We start from the raw sequence: 15,311 nt of genomic DNA, 5'->3' as shown, positions 1-15,311 counted from the left end.
GGGAATTAACATCCATGAAACTTACTTCATTTTGGTAGAAAAGGTGATCAGGGTTTTCCTTGAAGTATCTCGCAATGCCATAGATTAGCTGTATTGGACCTTCACCGATCTTCATTCCTGTGATTGAATACTTTAATTAACCATTTGTAAATAGTACAGTGGTACAATTATACAAGAATGTTAGGTGAGATTCTATGCTGGCAGGTTAGACCCAAGCTGATTAACAAACTCTGGCAGTCAAAGTATAAATGGAATAAACTTTTAATCAGGTCTGTAACTCAAACTACGTTCAGACTGTGCCACCTCAAACAGGGGTGGGTTTTCTCCATTGGTTTGCATGACGCTTTTTCTGTCTGCCTGCATTTTGGTCACACACACTCACACAGGGGGTGGGCATGTAAGCACGAGAATGATACAGGTTCCGAGGTGGGCAGCCGGTGTGTGCGTTTGCATGTGTGCGTGCGTGTGTGTGTGTGTGTGTTCTTGTGGGCGCCCGGTGTGTGCGTGTGCATGTCTGTGTGTTAACCCTCTCTCTCTCTCTCCCTCTCTCTGTGTGTGTGTTTAATGCCACGGCCACCATGCACAAGTGGGCATGAGGTGGCACAGGTGCGAGGGCCTGTCCAATGCTGCTTGCAGCTTTAATTTAATGTGTCCTTGTGCCAACATCGCCACCCACTTTTACTGTAAAATCATTTACCTTTGGAGTCAAGGAAGTTGTTGATGCCTGTTTCTATTCTGGAAAGTTCCTGTGCTAGCTTGTCTTGTACCGGAAAGCCAAGAAGTTTAGATGCATGGTCAAACAGGTGAGCAGCTTCGAATAAGAATGGCCACTCTTCCATGATCAGCTTCACACAAGTTCCATCGTTGATGGCTTCACGCTGGATGGCGTAGGTTTCACTCATCAACTTCTGGACAGAAGACACCTAAAGATAGGAGGCAACAGTTTATTGAACTAATCAATTCAATCAATTATAAATAAAAATAATCAATTTGGAGGGAGAATAAAATAACATTGAGAATAGCCGATCTACAAGCTCTCGTCCCATTGTGATCAGTTATTTTTGCTTTTTGTGCAGCACTTGTATGACAAAATATGAAATGGGGCTTAAGTGGTTGGACGAATCAATTTAGCCAATTATACATAATAATTATATAATAATAATAATAATAATACCAAATATAAATAAATATAAATATAAACATAGGTTCATATTCCACACAAAAACAATATTTCATTCAAATTATGTCAAATTCCGCGATATTCCGTGTTAAAAATAGATTCCGTTTTATTTGGCTAATTCCACGATTCCGTCCGCGATTCTGTGATCGCGGAAATTATAGGGCCCTAGACCCACACAGAGACAGGCAGGCACGCACGCACACACAAAGACAGACAGACAGACACGCACGTATGCACAAATACAGACGTTTCTAAAACTCTACAAAGTTACAGTTGCACAACACACTGGACCAAGTGCTGCTCGTCATTGTCTGAGATTTACAGGAGAGACAGAGCCTCTGCTCTGTCACTGCAGTGGACTGGTGCACAGCACTCGGTCGTCATCTTCTATCACTGGGCCTTCCCAGAGCATGATGTGTTCGTCTGGCCACTCTGTAATGCTCCGTCCCATCTACTCACTTGGGCTGGATATCGTTCTAGTTGCACACGATGCCGCTCCCCCTGTTCTACTGCTACCTCGTTCATCTCTTCAGTCACTATGTTCCCCTTTCTGCCATCCACACCTGGCCCTCCACCAGACAGCTTCCCATGGATGAGGTCCCCCTGCAGACAAGGAGCACATACCCTGTCGGCTGCACAGTGCGATGGCTACCACTAGCCCCTCAGCGGCTGGGGTGTCCCTGTCCACCCGCCGCCATGCCCACGGTAGCTGCTCTCCCTCAAGCCAGGCTACAGTGCCCACTCCTCCTGAATCACCCTCCACACCTGAGCTGCTGTTCTCCAAGTCTATTTAATCAGCTGCCACTCCCACACCCAGGTCCTTCCTCATCAAACCAGACTTGACGTTAGTGGTGGACAGTAAAATAAATATAGCAATAATTGATTCATTAATTAAAATGCAAATTATAGAATCTCATTTTCCACCGACTGACATTTTCATCTGGGAATTTTTTGAGCCTGTTATTTAGTAACTCGTAACTGAATTTTTGTAATCCGGCTGATTATGAGAGTTCTGTGTCAGTTTCTGGAAAGTCACCCTGACTGTGTTGACTGTGATTTAGCAATGTGTTTGCGGTTCTTGATCAAAACAGAAAAGTGGGTGCCTTGCCCTGATACATAGTCACAGACACAATCATTCATTACCTTCATCCATATTATTATTATTATTATTATTATTATTATTATTATTATTATTAATTTTGTTAAGGGGGGGAACTGGGGACTTTGTAGCTAACTGAGTCAAGTTTAGCTTCAAAAGGTATCTTGAAACATCAGCTTTAAAGAGCCTATATTCACTGCTGTCAAAATTAAATGAGCACTGTACAGACACACTACAGTTCTAAGTTTGTCTGCTTCTTGTGTCTGGGTGTCTATGTAACATATGAACAGCAAGGCTACCGAAGCCACAATATCTATGGCCACACTGACTTCGAACCTGGAATGCATATGACCTATTTGCTGTGTTTCGGGGATTCAGTCAGTTAATCCACAGATACCAACATAATTCTGATTCGAAGAGAGCTAATACAACAAACAATAAGTGATAAGCCAACTCTTGCAGGGGTAAAAAGAGGATTTTCTTTGGCGCGAAAAGAAGCTAGCAAGGGAGCTAACTCAGCCAAGACTAACACTGGAGCCCGGGCCCGCTATGCTATTAAGCAAAGCACGGTCACAACACACACACACACACACACACACACACACACACACACACACAAACCTGCAAATATAATATAAGCTATATAAAACACGCCTTTTTTATGTGCCCAACTTTTCACGGGGGGAAACTGGGCCTTTGTGCTAACTGGGGCGAGCTAGCACGAAAGCCTGCCAGAGGTAACGTTGATGTAATAAAGAATTAAAAAAAAAATTAAATAACGTAACCACCAAATTTGACCACAGAAGTGTGAGGTATTTTTCAAGTTTTCCCGTTCAAAACACAGCCTGTCCTTCAACCCTACCCTCACCTGTAAAATCTGCGTGTTGCGGAGTTTTCTATAATGGCCGCCTTCACTCTCTCTCTCGCTCTCTCTGAATTTCACTACCCAGAATGCAAAGCGCAACGGAAAAAATACTGTTATATGAATTATGGCAACATTCCTTCATGATATTACAGGAGATAGTACCATAATTCTGCAGATTTTTTTTTCAGTGCAAGCTGGATGTGTAGGACTACAGCCTACGGCGCCAGGAACAACGTACCAACGCAGAAGACATGTCCAGGTGTCCCAACTCTGAAACCTACAGCAAAGCTGTTAATTTTGTCATGTCTACCATCATCATCATCACAGCATGACAACACTCATCTCAGGTGTTCCGAAAAATACAAACAGCAAAATGAAGATGATATCTCTGAAAAAGGACTTGACTGGCTGCTGGATCGTTGATGCCTTTAGAGTCGTTGAGGTCACACCCAGCCAACATGTCAGTTGTTAGGGTCATATGAGTCATGGTATGGACGGGGTGGCACCTGAGGAGGGATCTCACCATTGTTGTGCATTGTTGTTTACAATGCAGTCCTGAGATCCCGTCCCAGGTGGTTTAACACCCAATCACTGTCTCATGAAGGGGTGAGAGGGGTTCTCTGTGATTGATGTCAGCTTGGCTAACTCCTTCTCTCACCCACCTCCTCCATGGCATCCAGAGGGCAGTCCAGGACAGAGTCAGCTCTCCTGACCAGCTTGTTTAGTCTTTTTCTGTCTCTCTCAGAGCCCCCACAGCCCCAGCAGACCTCTGCATAGAGGATTGTAGATGCTGCCACAGAGTCATAAAATGTTTTTAACAGTGTCCTACATACTCCAAAGAACAACTTTGGCCCTTTATGTACAGGACATCTCTGAGGGCTGTATCATTGGAGAACCTCTGGAGGTGACAGCTGTTTGTGTTGTGTCTGAAGTCTGATGTGTACAGGGTGAAGATGAAAGCAGAGAACACTGTACCTTGTAGCCCCTGTGCTGCAAGCCACCACATCAGAAACACAGTTGTGAAGCTTTACATACTGTGGTCTGTTGGTGAGAAGATTGATAGTCCATGCAGCCAGGTGGCAGTTTACTCCAGTTCCTTCCAGCTTCCCCCTGAGCAGTGATGGTTGGATTGTGTTGAAAGCACTGGAGAAATAAAAAAAAATAAAAATTGACCCTCAGAATGCTCGCAGTGTTCGCCAGGTGGGAAAAAGATCGGTGGAGCAGGTAGATGACTGCGTTTTCCACACCGATGCACCAGTGCAACAATTATTTGATTATCATTTACAACACACAAGTTATTATCTAATTTATGTATATACATCTGTGGCTCTGGCTAAAATTCATTTGGACATCAGGATGTAATATTTATTTTTTTAAAAGTAAAATGAAGTTAAAAATTGTCAAATACAGAAATACAGAATGGAGCTAAACGATCTGTTAAATAAGAACATTAAAGTCCTAATTGAAAGACTAAGACTGAACACATCCTAATACAGTACCAAACCAACAAGCTATCTGGCAAATATGATTAAACAGAATAAAGAGAGAACAAAATTCTATAAACATTTCTGGTCTACCATCTCACCTCTCTTTCTCAGAATGATCAACAAATTCCACACATCCAACACTATACCACCCACAATGAATACAGCCTTAATCACTCTGCTTTTAAAACCTGGTAAAGACCCAACTCATCTGTCCAATTGTTGACCTCTCTGCTTAAAAAATACAGACATCAAAATCATAAGTAAAACACTGACTAGCAGAATTGAAAAAATCATTCCCTCCATTATACATATAGATCAAACCGGCTTTATCAAAGGAAGACAGTCATCCCACACAACAAGGACATTATTTAACTTAATGCAGCTTTCTAACAATAGGAAAATGGAGACCATCATAGTTTCCCTAGATGCACAAAAGGCCTTTGACAGAGTTTGTTGGTCTTCCCTTTTTGCAACACTACACAGATTTGGATTCGGAGAGTCATTCATTAACTGGATTAGGGCATTCTACACCGCACCAACAGCCACCGTCACAGCTAATGGGTTAACCTCACAACAATTCACACTTCACAATGGCACTAGACAAGGATGCCCACTCTCCATCACTTTTTGCAATCTTCCTAGAACCACTCAGACATTGTATCTTTATCCATGGAACACAAAATAATCCTCTACGCAGATGATGTGTTGATCCTCATACAAGAACCTCATTCATCATCACATGAATGTCTGTCAGTTATTACCTTCTTCTCATCTCTCTCCAACTACTCTATCAACCTAAGGGATGCGGCAGCTCTCACCTCACAATTTCACCTACCCATAGGAAACATCAAATACTTAGGTATCCACATTTCCGCCAAGCTGTCAGAGCTGATGACTCTAAATTTCACACCATTACTCCGATCAATACAAGACGACCTCAATCGCTGGGCACATTTGCCACTCTCGCTCTATGAAAGAATATCCATGAATAAAATGTCTGTCCTTCCCAAAATTATTTACTTATTCAACATGATCCCTTCACTTCCAAATCCATCCTGGCTCAATTCCCTGAACACAGCAATATCCCACTTCCATTGGAAAAACAAACCACCCCGTATAAAACTTCAAACATTACAAAAATCCAAATCCCAAGGCCGTCTAGAGGCACCAAATTTTGAATTATACCACCTGTCAAGTCAGCTAAAATATCTAAAACAACGGCTCAACCCTTCAGATCTAGATTCTCACTGGTTAGAGACGGAACAGGCACTATGTAAAGATATAAAACTGTCAGATCTCCGATTCATCAGCGCAGCAGGTAGTGCGCGTGCCTCACAGCAAGAAGGTTGCTGGTTCGAACCCTGGGTCGGGCAGGGCCTTTCTGTGTGAAGTTTGCATGTTCTTCCCGTGCATGCGTGGGTTCTCTCCGGGCACTCCGGCAGACCAAAAACATGCTCGTTAGGTTAATTGGTCTCTAAATTGTCCGTAGGTGTGAGTGTGAGTGTGTGAGTTGTCTGTCTGTGTGTGTGTGTGTATGTAGCCCTGCGATCGGCTGGCGACCGGTTCAGGGTGTACCCCGCCTCTCGCCCATTGCTAGCTGGGATAGGCTCCAGCCCCCCCGCAACCCCGAAATGGGATGCGCGGGTAAAGAAGATGAATGAATGAATGAACTGCTTTCTAAATATCTCCATAGCCTCAGCTCTGACAGCTCCATGGCTGTCATGGCTATCCATGGCTATCAAGGGCTCCATGGCTGCACCATCCACTCGCTCACCAATCTGGAACAACCCTGATTTCACAATAAACAGGAAACCATTACACTTCACATCATGGAAACATAAAGGCATCACACATCTTCAACATATTCTCCATGACTCAAGACTAATTCACTTTCAACTAATCCAAAAGTTCGAGATAAGTACTAACCACTATCTGCAATACCTACAACTCAAATCCACTATTCTTCCCAAACTCAACAACACATCTATCATGCAAGATCAAGCAATCATCACCGAAGACCTCATGAAGATCACTGGCCCTGCTAGGTCACTCTCCAAGATATACTCATTCCTAAACAACTCAGACATCATAATCCATCTCCCAATCTCAAAATGGGAACAAGATCTGTCCATCACAACTGATCCGGCTTTCTGGGCTCAAATATGCAAAAATAACTTCACTCATTGCCACAGTCCAAATTTACAACTCATTCAATTTAAAGTCAACCACAGGACACATTACACGGGTGAGAGATTATGTAAAATGGGTTTCATCACTTCAGATCAATGCACTCATTGCACACAACACAGCACAGACAGTTATATGCATGCATTCTGGCCCTACACCTCAGTTAGACAATTTTGGACACAAGTCACAGATCACCTATCACACACTCTAGGCTACCGCCTCCCTTGAACCCCACAACTCTGTATTTTAGGAGACATGTCAACTGTACAATTACACAATCACAATAAAACCACTTTGTTCACAGCCCTGGCTGTCGCCAAGAAAACAATCCTTCTAAATTGGAAAACAAGAGATTAATTAAACCTCACCCATTGGAAGAACTTACTAACAGATCAGTTATCACACATCACTCAATCATACCACACCCCACTTCAATAAAATTGGGTAGCTTTTATCAGAAAGTTTACCAACACGAATCCCTGACAATCTCACTCGACTGCAACCTCATTCATATTTGCTCCTCCAATTATTTACTTTTCCTTAACTTGCCCCCCCCCCCCCCATCTCTTGCTGACACCATCAATGTCATACGATCACAGATACATACACTCACATACAAACACACACACATGCACACACACAAACAAAACACACACACAGATACGCACGGACACACACATGCAAACCCACGTACGCATACACACCACATGAACACGATTGCAGTATCTGTTATCAATGACCTATTTATTGACATTGTTAGTATTATCAGCATCTATTTTTGTCATTGTCACTACGTTATTACCTTTTCTCCGAATTATTATTATTATTATTGTTGTTGTTGTTATTACTATTATTATTATTGTTGTTATTATTACTGTTGCTTTCTTATTGCTTGTGGATTGCTGTTATTTCTTGATTCACTAGGATTATTACTATTACTATTATTATTATTTTTTTTTTCATGAAGGGAAAGAAAAGGAAAAGAGGAGAAAAAGGGAAAGGAGGGAAAACAAAGGGGAAAAAAAAGCTCACGTCAACCCCTACCCTTTTTTTTTTTTCTTGTCCTTGTGGATTTTTGTTACTGTTTAACTTAGGTTTATGATCATTCTTGCTATAAAATGACCAATATTATAACCATTACCTTATATGTCTCTCCTTACTCCTATTCCTGCTCATTGTCAACGGTCGCATATTTCTCCCCTCATTCTCATTCTTACCCTATTTATTGTTTTTTTCTAAAAATCATTTTATTTTATTTTCATTCAAGTTTTGATTTATTCCCTATTGGCCCACTCTCTCTACATCATCCCATCACCACAGCACACACACACACATACACCACGTTATTACTCTGAGTAATGCATCCTTTATGTTATTGTTGTTTTTTGTTATGTATCTGTTTTTGTCTGTTTAGGGTTGTTCTTATTTTATTTGCTAAATGATTTTGTCGTTATTGGTATTATTAGTCAGGCTCCTTTCTTTTGTTTTGTTTTAAGGTTTTTTCATTTTGTGTCTTGTCTTGAAAAAGAAAATAATAATTCAAAAAATGGTTAATTTTTTTAATGTAAGAGTCATAATCTTTACAGTTAAAAGGTCAAAAGGTTGGAGTTCATGTAAATGACCATAGTTTGTTTGATATGTATGGCCAGCACGTGTAGTCAGCCTGACAATCTAACTTGGATTGCAGCCTAATGTCAATCTTTGTGTTTCTTTACTTTAAATGGAAGGTCCCAAGGCTAACAGCCAATTCAGGTGCGTGCCTGGGTAAACGGGTGGGGTTTAGCTGTAAGCTGAATAAGTTTCCAGTTTTGGAGAAACTCAGAAGAAAATTACCATCGACGAGTGAACATCACATGTTGTGAGAGACAGACAATAAAGTTCATAGCTCAAGGGTTGACAACTAGTTATCCTACCGCTGGACTTATCGTTTTCTACTCAAGGAGACAGAAATTTGTGACTGTAAGAGAGGACCTGGAAATCTCCTATGGACCTATTTCCCTCTTGCTGGTGTGCTGCTATAGACTGTTGCTGCTGTTTTTCTTCTATGCTCTGACTGCCGTCCATCATCACATTTCCACACACTGGCCTCGCTGACTATCCCTGGATTTGTGAGTACTGATAAACTGGCACATGCCATTTTATTTTGATTGCTTATGAGAACAAGTGAAGCAGCCATTCCAGTTTTAGGCCTCCACGCTCCTGAGCCACACCTCAGGCCTGCAACAGTGTTTTGTTTACTTGCCCCGGCCCCGGATAAGCGGGAGAAGAAGAAGAAGATGTTAAAGATGTTGCACACTTGTGATATTAGAGCAAAGATAGAGGTAAATGATTTAAAAGAGACTTGAAGGAAATAAAGATTAGATTAGATAAGATTAGATTAAACTTTATTTTCATCGTCAGAGTGCAACACAGAGACAGCAAAATGCAGTTTAGCATCTAACCAGAAGTGCAAATAGTCATTAAATCCAAAATATAAATACATGTAAGTAGTGCAAGTAGCATGATGTATAAACAGTTGAGGTCGGTGCAGGTTGTGCAAGTAATTTCTATGAAACCATAAAAATACTTGCAACACGGTATGTAAACAAGTTACATGTGCAACAGATAGTAAGTGGCAGTGCAGTAAAAGTAAAAAGAATAAGTGAACAGATGAGGTGGTGCTGCTGGTAGACAGAGTTCAGCAGGGTAACAGCTCTGGGGAAGAAGCTGTTCCTCTGCCTGCTGCTGCGGGTTGGGGTGGGAGCTCTCACTGCTGATGCTGCATCCCATTCTTAGACACCGCTTGCGCTGGAGGTCCTCAGTGGCAGTTAGCTGGGCACCGGTGACATACTGGGCATTTTTCACCATCCATTGCAGGGCCTTCTGCTCAGAGGCTCTACAGTTGCCGTACCATACTAAGATGCATTTGGTCAGGATGCTCTCAATGGTGCAGAGGTAGAATTTGCCTAGGATCTGACGAGCCAGGTTAACTTTCTTCAGTCTCCTCAGGAAGTAGAGGCACTGTTGAGCCGTCTTTATCAAGGCGGAGGAGTTGATGGTCGAGGAGAGGTCCTCAGAGATGTGGATGCCCAGGAACTTCATGTGGAGACACCCCCCCCCCCCCCGGAAGTTGATGAACAGCATCCTTGCATTGGTGTTGTTGTTGTCCAGGCGCGTCAGGGTGGAGTGCAGTGCCATGGACGTGGCAATCTCCGTTGAGCTATTTGGTCAGTAGGCAAACTGATGGGGGTCAAGTGTGGGTGGAAGACACCATTTGATGTGGGCCAAGAACAGCCTCTCGAAGCACTTGGTGATGATGGGGGTGTGCGACGGGGCGGAAGTCATTAAGGCCCACTGCAGCTGACTGCTTTGGTACCGACATGATGGTGGTCTTGAGGCACGTGGGGACTGCTGCCTCGGCCAGTGACAGGTTGAAGATCTCAGTCAAGATGCCAGCCAGCTGTTCTGCACAGGCCTTGAACATGCGTCTGGCTATGCCCTCAGGGCAGCCTTACGGACGTTCACCCTGCTGAGTGCAGAATACACATTGATCTGAAGGCAGCGTCACGTTCCTTTAGTAGGAGGCGAACCTTACTGTTCATCCAAGGCTTCTGGTTGGGGAAAGTTGTTATCGGTTTGTGGGTGGTAACGTTGTCAACCCATGTGTTAATTTAAACCAGAACGGAGGAGGCATATACCTCAATGGATACCTCATACCTCAATGGATCCTGCCTGGATGGCAAACAAACTCCAGTCTGTGTGATGGAACTGGTGCTGGAGTGTGGTGTCCACTCCCTCTGGCCATATGTTAGCGGTCCTCACTGACGACTTCACACGTTTGATGAGTGGTGTGTACTTGGGGAGTAGGAACAATGAGAGGTGATCAGACTGTCCCAGGTGGGGGAGGGGATGGCTTTGTAAGCCTCAGGAATGTTTGTGTGGACGTGGTCCAGGGTTTTGTTTCCTCTGGTGGGGCAGGAGACATTCTGGTGCAATTTGGGGAGAACAGTCCTCAGGTTGAAGTGTCCAGCAACAATAAAGGCTAGATCAGGGTGTGCAGTTTTATGTTTTTGAATAACAGCATAGATTTCTTTCATTGCTAGTTTAGCATTAGCATCCAGGGTAATATAAGCCACAGTTATCACAGTGGATGTGAACTCCTTAGGCAGATAAAAAGGCCTGCACTTGATCATCAGATATTCCAGATTAGCAGAACAGTGGCTCCCAGTGATAACAGAGTCTGTACACCAAGTTTTGTTCACGTACATCAGGGTTTCTCAACGGGGGCGGTACCGTCCTCCAATGGGCGTTCAGAGAATGTTGGGGGGCACTAGGGCCAAAATAGCTGAGAGGGGGGCATTTTGCTGCAAAGGAGGGGCGTTTGTATAGTAGTAACAGTCATTCACCACCACAGTATTTTTAATAGTCTTCCATGCCTTGTCTCACAATATCACACAGTGTTTACAAATTTACAGGAAGAGTAGGCCCGGAATCCACCAGACGCATCTGCGGTGTGTTTGTGTGGCGGAGCGCGTTGATTTTTATTTCACCGCCTGTGATACCAAGTTAGAGCAGCGGATCTCAGCTGCGTCTCATCTAGACCTCAGGAGGCTCGCACTAAAGCGCAGTTCTCTGACCTGATGCATATAACAGATTTTATATATATATATACAGATATTTTGCGCATGTTAAAAACCTTTATTGTCATCTTAGCAGTTAGGCTACCATTAATGTCAGTTAAGCCAATTTACTGTGCTCTCTCTGTACCAGCTCATTGTATTTTTTGATTGGCCAGGATTTTTTTTAATATTATTTTGAAGTGTGATTGGTTCCTCAAGTTAGATCAGTGAAGGAACCTGAGTAAAGCTGCAGTAGGTAACTTGTATAAAAGTAATTTTTTGTCATATTTGCTAAAACTGTCCCTATGTCCAGACAGCAGTACATGACACATATAATCTGTGAACAAAAAAAACGGCTCCTACGGCTCCTACTGCGATTTGCAAGAATCCACCACGCCCAACACGCTGTGAACCGCTCCGCTCCGCTGCTGGCTGACGCTTAGTTGAACAGCTCTGTGAGCAGTATCAGGAGGCTAGTGGAAGCTATGGTGGAACAGCCACCCGCAAAGTAGAAACTGCTCATACCGCCGCTGCCAACAACAGCATATATGGCTAAGACAACAAAAACAAGATGACCGGGGAAGACAAGCAAAAAAGAAAGAACTCGACTGAGCCCGAGATAAAACAAGGGTGAATATCAAAGTAGCTTTTCAGAGCTACATGACCTGAGAGCGTTTAAAACCGATTCCGAGTTGGCCATGTTTCTGCTTGACAGGTAATTACCCCTGCTTGATTTCTATTCGTTTTGATTTTTGGGAGGAAATAACCATAAAGCTAATACGGTAATTGTTTATACATTTTTTTCTTTATAAAGTGACCAGGCAGTCTCAGTTTGGTGTGTATCCTCATAATATGTATGTGTAGCGTCATCCGTGCTCTCAGCTAATGTTATTACTGCTTATTAGGAAATATTCACGATAGTTTCTCTTTTCTCCAAACATGAAATACTTAAATAAGTGTTTGCTTTTTTCTTTTCCTGTTTTCTTTTTTCTTTTCTTTCTTTCTTTCTTTTTTTTTTTTTTTTTTTTTACCAAGTACATATTGCCGTAGATTACTGTTCATGTCAGAAAGATTTATATCTGCTCATTTGTTGGCCAGCAATTTTGACTAATCACAACAGTAATGTTGTCTAACTTCGGTGGTATGCCTACTCTTTATGAACTTACAATAATGTTAACCCCAACTGACATGTCAGGAGGATGTTACCTGAGTTAGATGTATTTGTTTTTAATTTTAAAATAGACAAACAAATTATATACTGTATATTCTCTTGCAGATATCAGGCTGGTTCTTTGGTGACAACCTCAACACCAACCAAATGGCAGATGGCCACACATCCCATGTCCGCACTTTCCAGCATTGTTTGCGAGGTACTCTCTGATAGGTAAGAAAATGATTGTCCGATTGGAATCTGCCATTCAAGTTTTGGCAACAAGGTACGTTAGTTATCAATAGTAATGATTCTCAATTCAGGCAGATAACGATACCTCGTGTAGAGGTAGTTAGAAATGCTAAACGGTTGTGTGCTGAGAAACAACAAATCACAGCTAATGACTTTGCATTTGTATGGAATTTTCCACACACGGCAGCTTGGAATGATAACTCTGTGACCAGCACCCGGAACCCTGTGCTGCCAAGCAACAAACTGTCGGTATGCTGCGTGTGTCACAAAACAGAAAGAATCCACACGCAGAATCACCAGGCAGAGACAGATATAAGGCAGAAACAGCAAGTTTACTGGGTCCTTTAAGCAGAGCAGAATACAGTCCGTAGCTAGGGTCGATACCAGAAAGCAGGTTGATCAGGCAGAGGTAGAGTCGGCAGGCAAAAACTTGAATCAGGTAACAGGCACAGGTCAAAAATCCAAAAAGGCAGAACAAGAGAACAGGTGGGATACAAGGCAGGCATAAGCACTAACAATGATCTGGCAGAGAACAAAGGGACATTGACTGGTATAAATACTGAGGGGCAAATGAGCAGATGAGAAACAGGTGTGTGGTGGCAGAGCAGGCTGGTCACAGGTTGGCTGACAGTCAATGCAGGGGGAGTGCAGTAGGGTGTGGGCAGAGCACTGGCGGGAAAAGCTGGCAGGGCTGAGTGGAGGATGAGCAGAGGGGTGTGAGCAGGGGGGTGGGACTAAGAAGCTCCACCAGAGTCCATGACAGCATGGCAAAACTGTCTGTGGTCTTCTTCTGGATCTGGAAGGTCAGCCACAGCATGCAGCTCATTCCTGATCCTCCTGCCAAGGCACAAGACTCCCTCCTGCAAAATGTGCACCTCCATGTGCGATAGTCTTGAAGTGTACGTTGGTGGCTGTTGGCTGCAGCATTTCTTCTCCACTAGTGGAGGTGTTGCAGCAGGCAGTGACAGGCAGACACCAGGACTTCAGTGCAACAAAGATTGTATTGTCAAAACGTCAGCGTACCAGAGAAGACTCCTCTCACAGTAGTCGGCCTGCTCTGCTCTGCTCTCCTCTGCTGCCAGAGAAAACTTGTGCTTTCTTTTTCTACTCCACTGCGCTAAAAACTAGCAACACACCTCATTACTTGTCAAGAAGAAGAAAAACTTCTTCTCCAATTCTTTTTATCCCTGGCGCTTGTCACATGCTCACGAGGGCCACCTGGCAACAAAGACTGTGCAGAGCATTCCCAAACTACTAAAACATATTAAAACCAAAACAATGTCAGACTTAACAAATAACTATCTCAGAAATCAGGTTTGTTGAACACCATCAAATTATATGTAAGTGCAGTAAAATAGTTTGTGGGGTCCCCTATAACCCAAACAAATATGAACAAAAACATTTTGAACATTGATCAACCTGTCACATAGGCATGTCCCTGCATCTCCGGCAGATGCACCATGAAGGCTGGAGATGAACAAGAGGAGGAGCAGGTACCAGCTTCCTGGGGACATCAAAAATGAGACTGGGGTCCTGTGACAAATTTCCTTCCAAAATGTGGCATGCCTGGTGTAAATTCAGTTGTTGAATTTCCTCCTAGAAGGCACAGGATAAAGTAAATTGTAAAAAAAATATGTTTACTGAGGCTCATAACATACAGAGCTGAACAGCTAACAACAGCTATTACATTAGATGCAATGATAAGTGTTTGTTGTTAGAAACAGATATTTACTTACATGTTCATATACAATCCTCTGTGATCTCAAATTCTCAACCCCAGCAATGTCCTCAGCACCAAGATCAATGGGTGTTTGGCCCAAACAACGCCCTCTGCCCCGTCATCCACGGCCCCGGCCCCGGCCAGATGCACCTCTATGGCTCCCTCGTCTACCTGCCTGTCTGCCCGTGGAGGCAGAGGGGGTGTAGTCTCCATCAGAGCCCAGCCGCGCAGTCTCAAAACTCTAACCGTATCAACAAACGCATCACACATTTTGCAAAGCGACAAATGTACATGAGCTGCTAATTTACTGGCTTGCCAACTTCTGAAATAATATGCTACGCTAAATACTGTACTGTAGTGTATGTAACAGAACAGTAGGCTACGAGACGGTCGCAACAGTACATTTAGCTGCTTGAAACATGGCAACGTAATGCTACAAGGTTTGACTTTTTATTGCCAAATGAGTAACAACTTTATAACTTAGGTATAGCTAGCGTCTTATATCTAGCTGTGTGGAGGTGAGTTTATGTTTCATTCATAGCGATTCGTGCTCCATGTGGCGTATGCTACTTGGCCGCTTCAAGTCACGCAAGCAGAGTATCTTTGGTCATGGCAGCCACGTAGACGCTGCAGGAAGGAGGGGCTTGGAGGCAGGGCATAAGTGCAGCGTAGAGGGAGGGGGAATTGCGTGAAACTTGTGTTGGTTCAAATTTTCAGGTCTGCTCTCTCCTCGATCTTACCTACTGCAGCTTTAATGTTGGAATTTGATAATA

Source organism: Chaetodon auriga, chromosome 24, assembly GCF_051107435.1.
Source record: "Chaetodon auriga isolate fChaAug3 chromosome 24, fChaAug3.hap1, whole genome shotgun sequence".
In the NCBI taxonomy this organism is placed as follows: domain Eukaryota; kingdom Metazoa; phylum Chordata; class Actinopteri; order Chaetodontiformes; family Chaetodontidae; genus Chaetodon; species Chaetodon auriga.
This window is presented reverse-complemented; position numbering follows the sequence as displayed.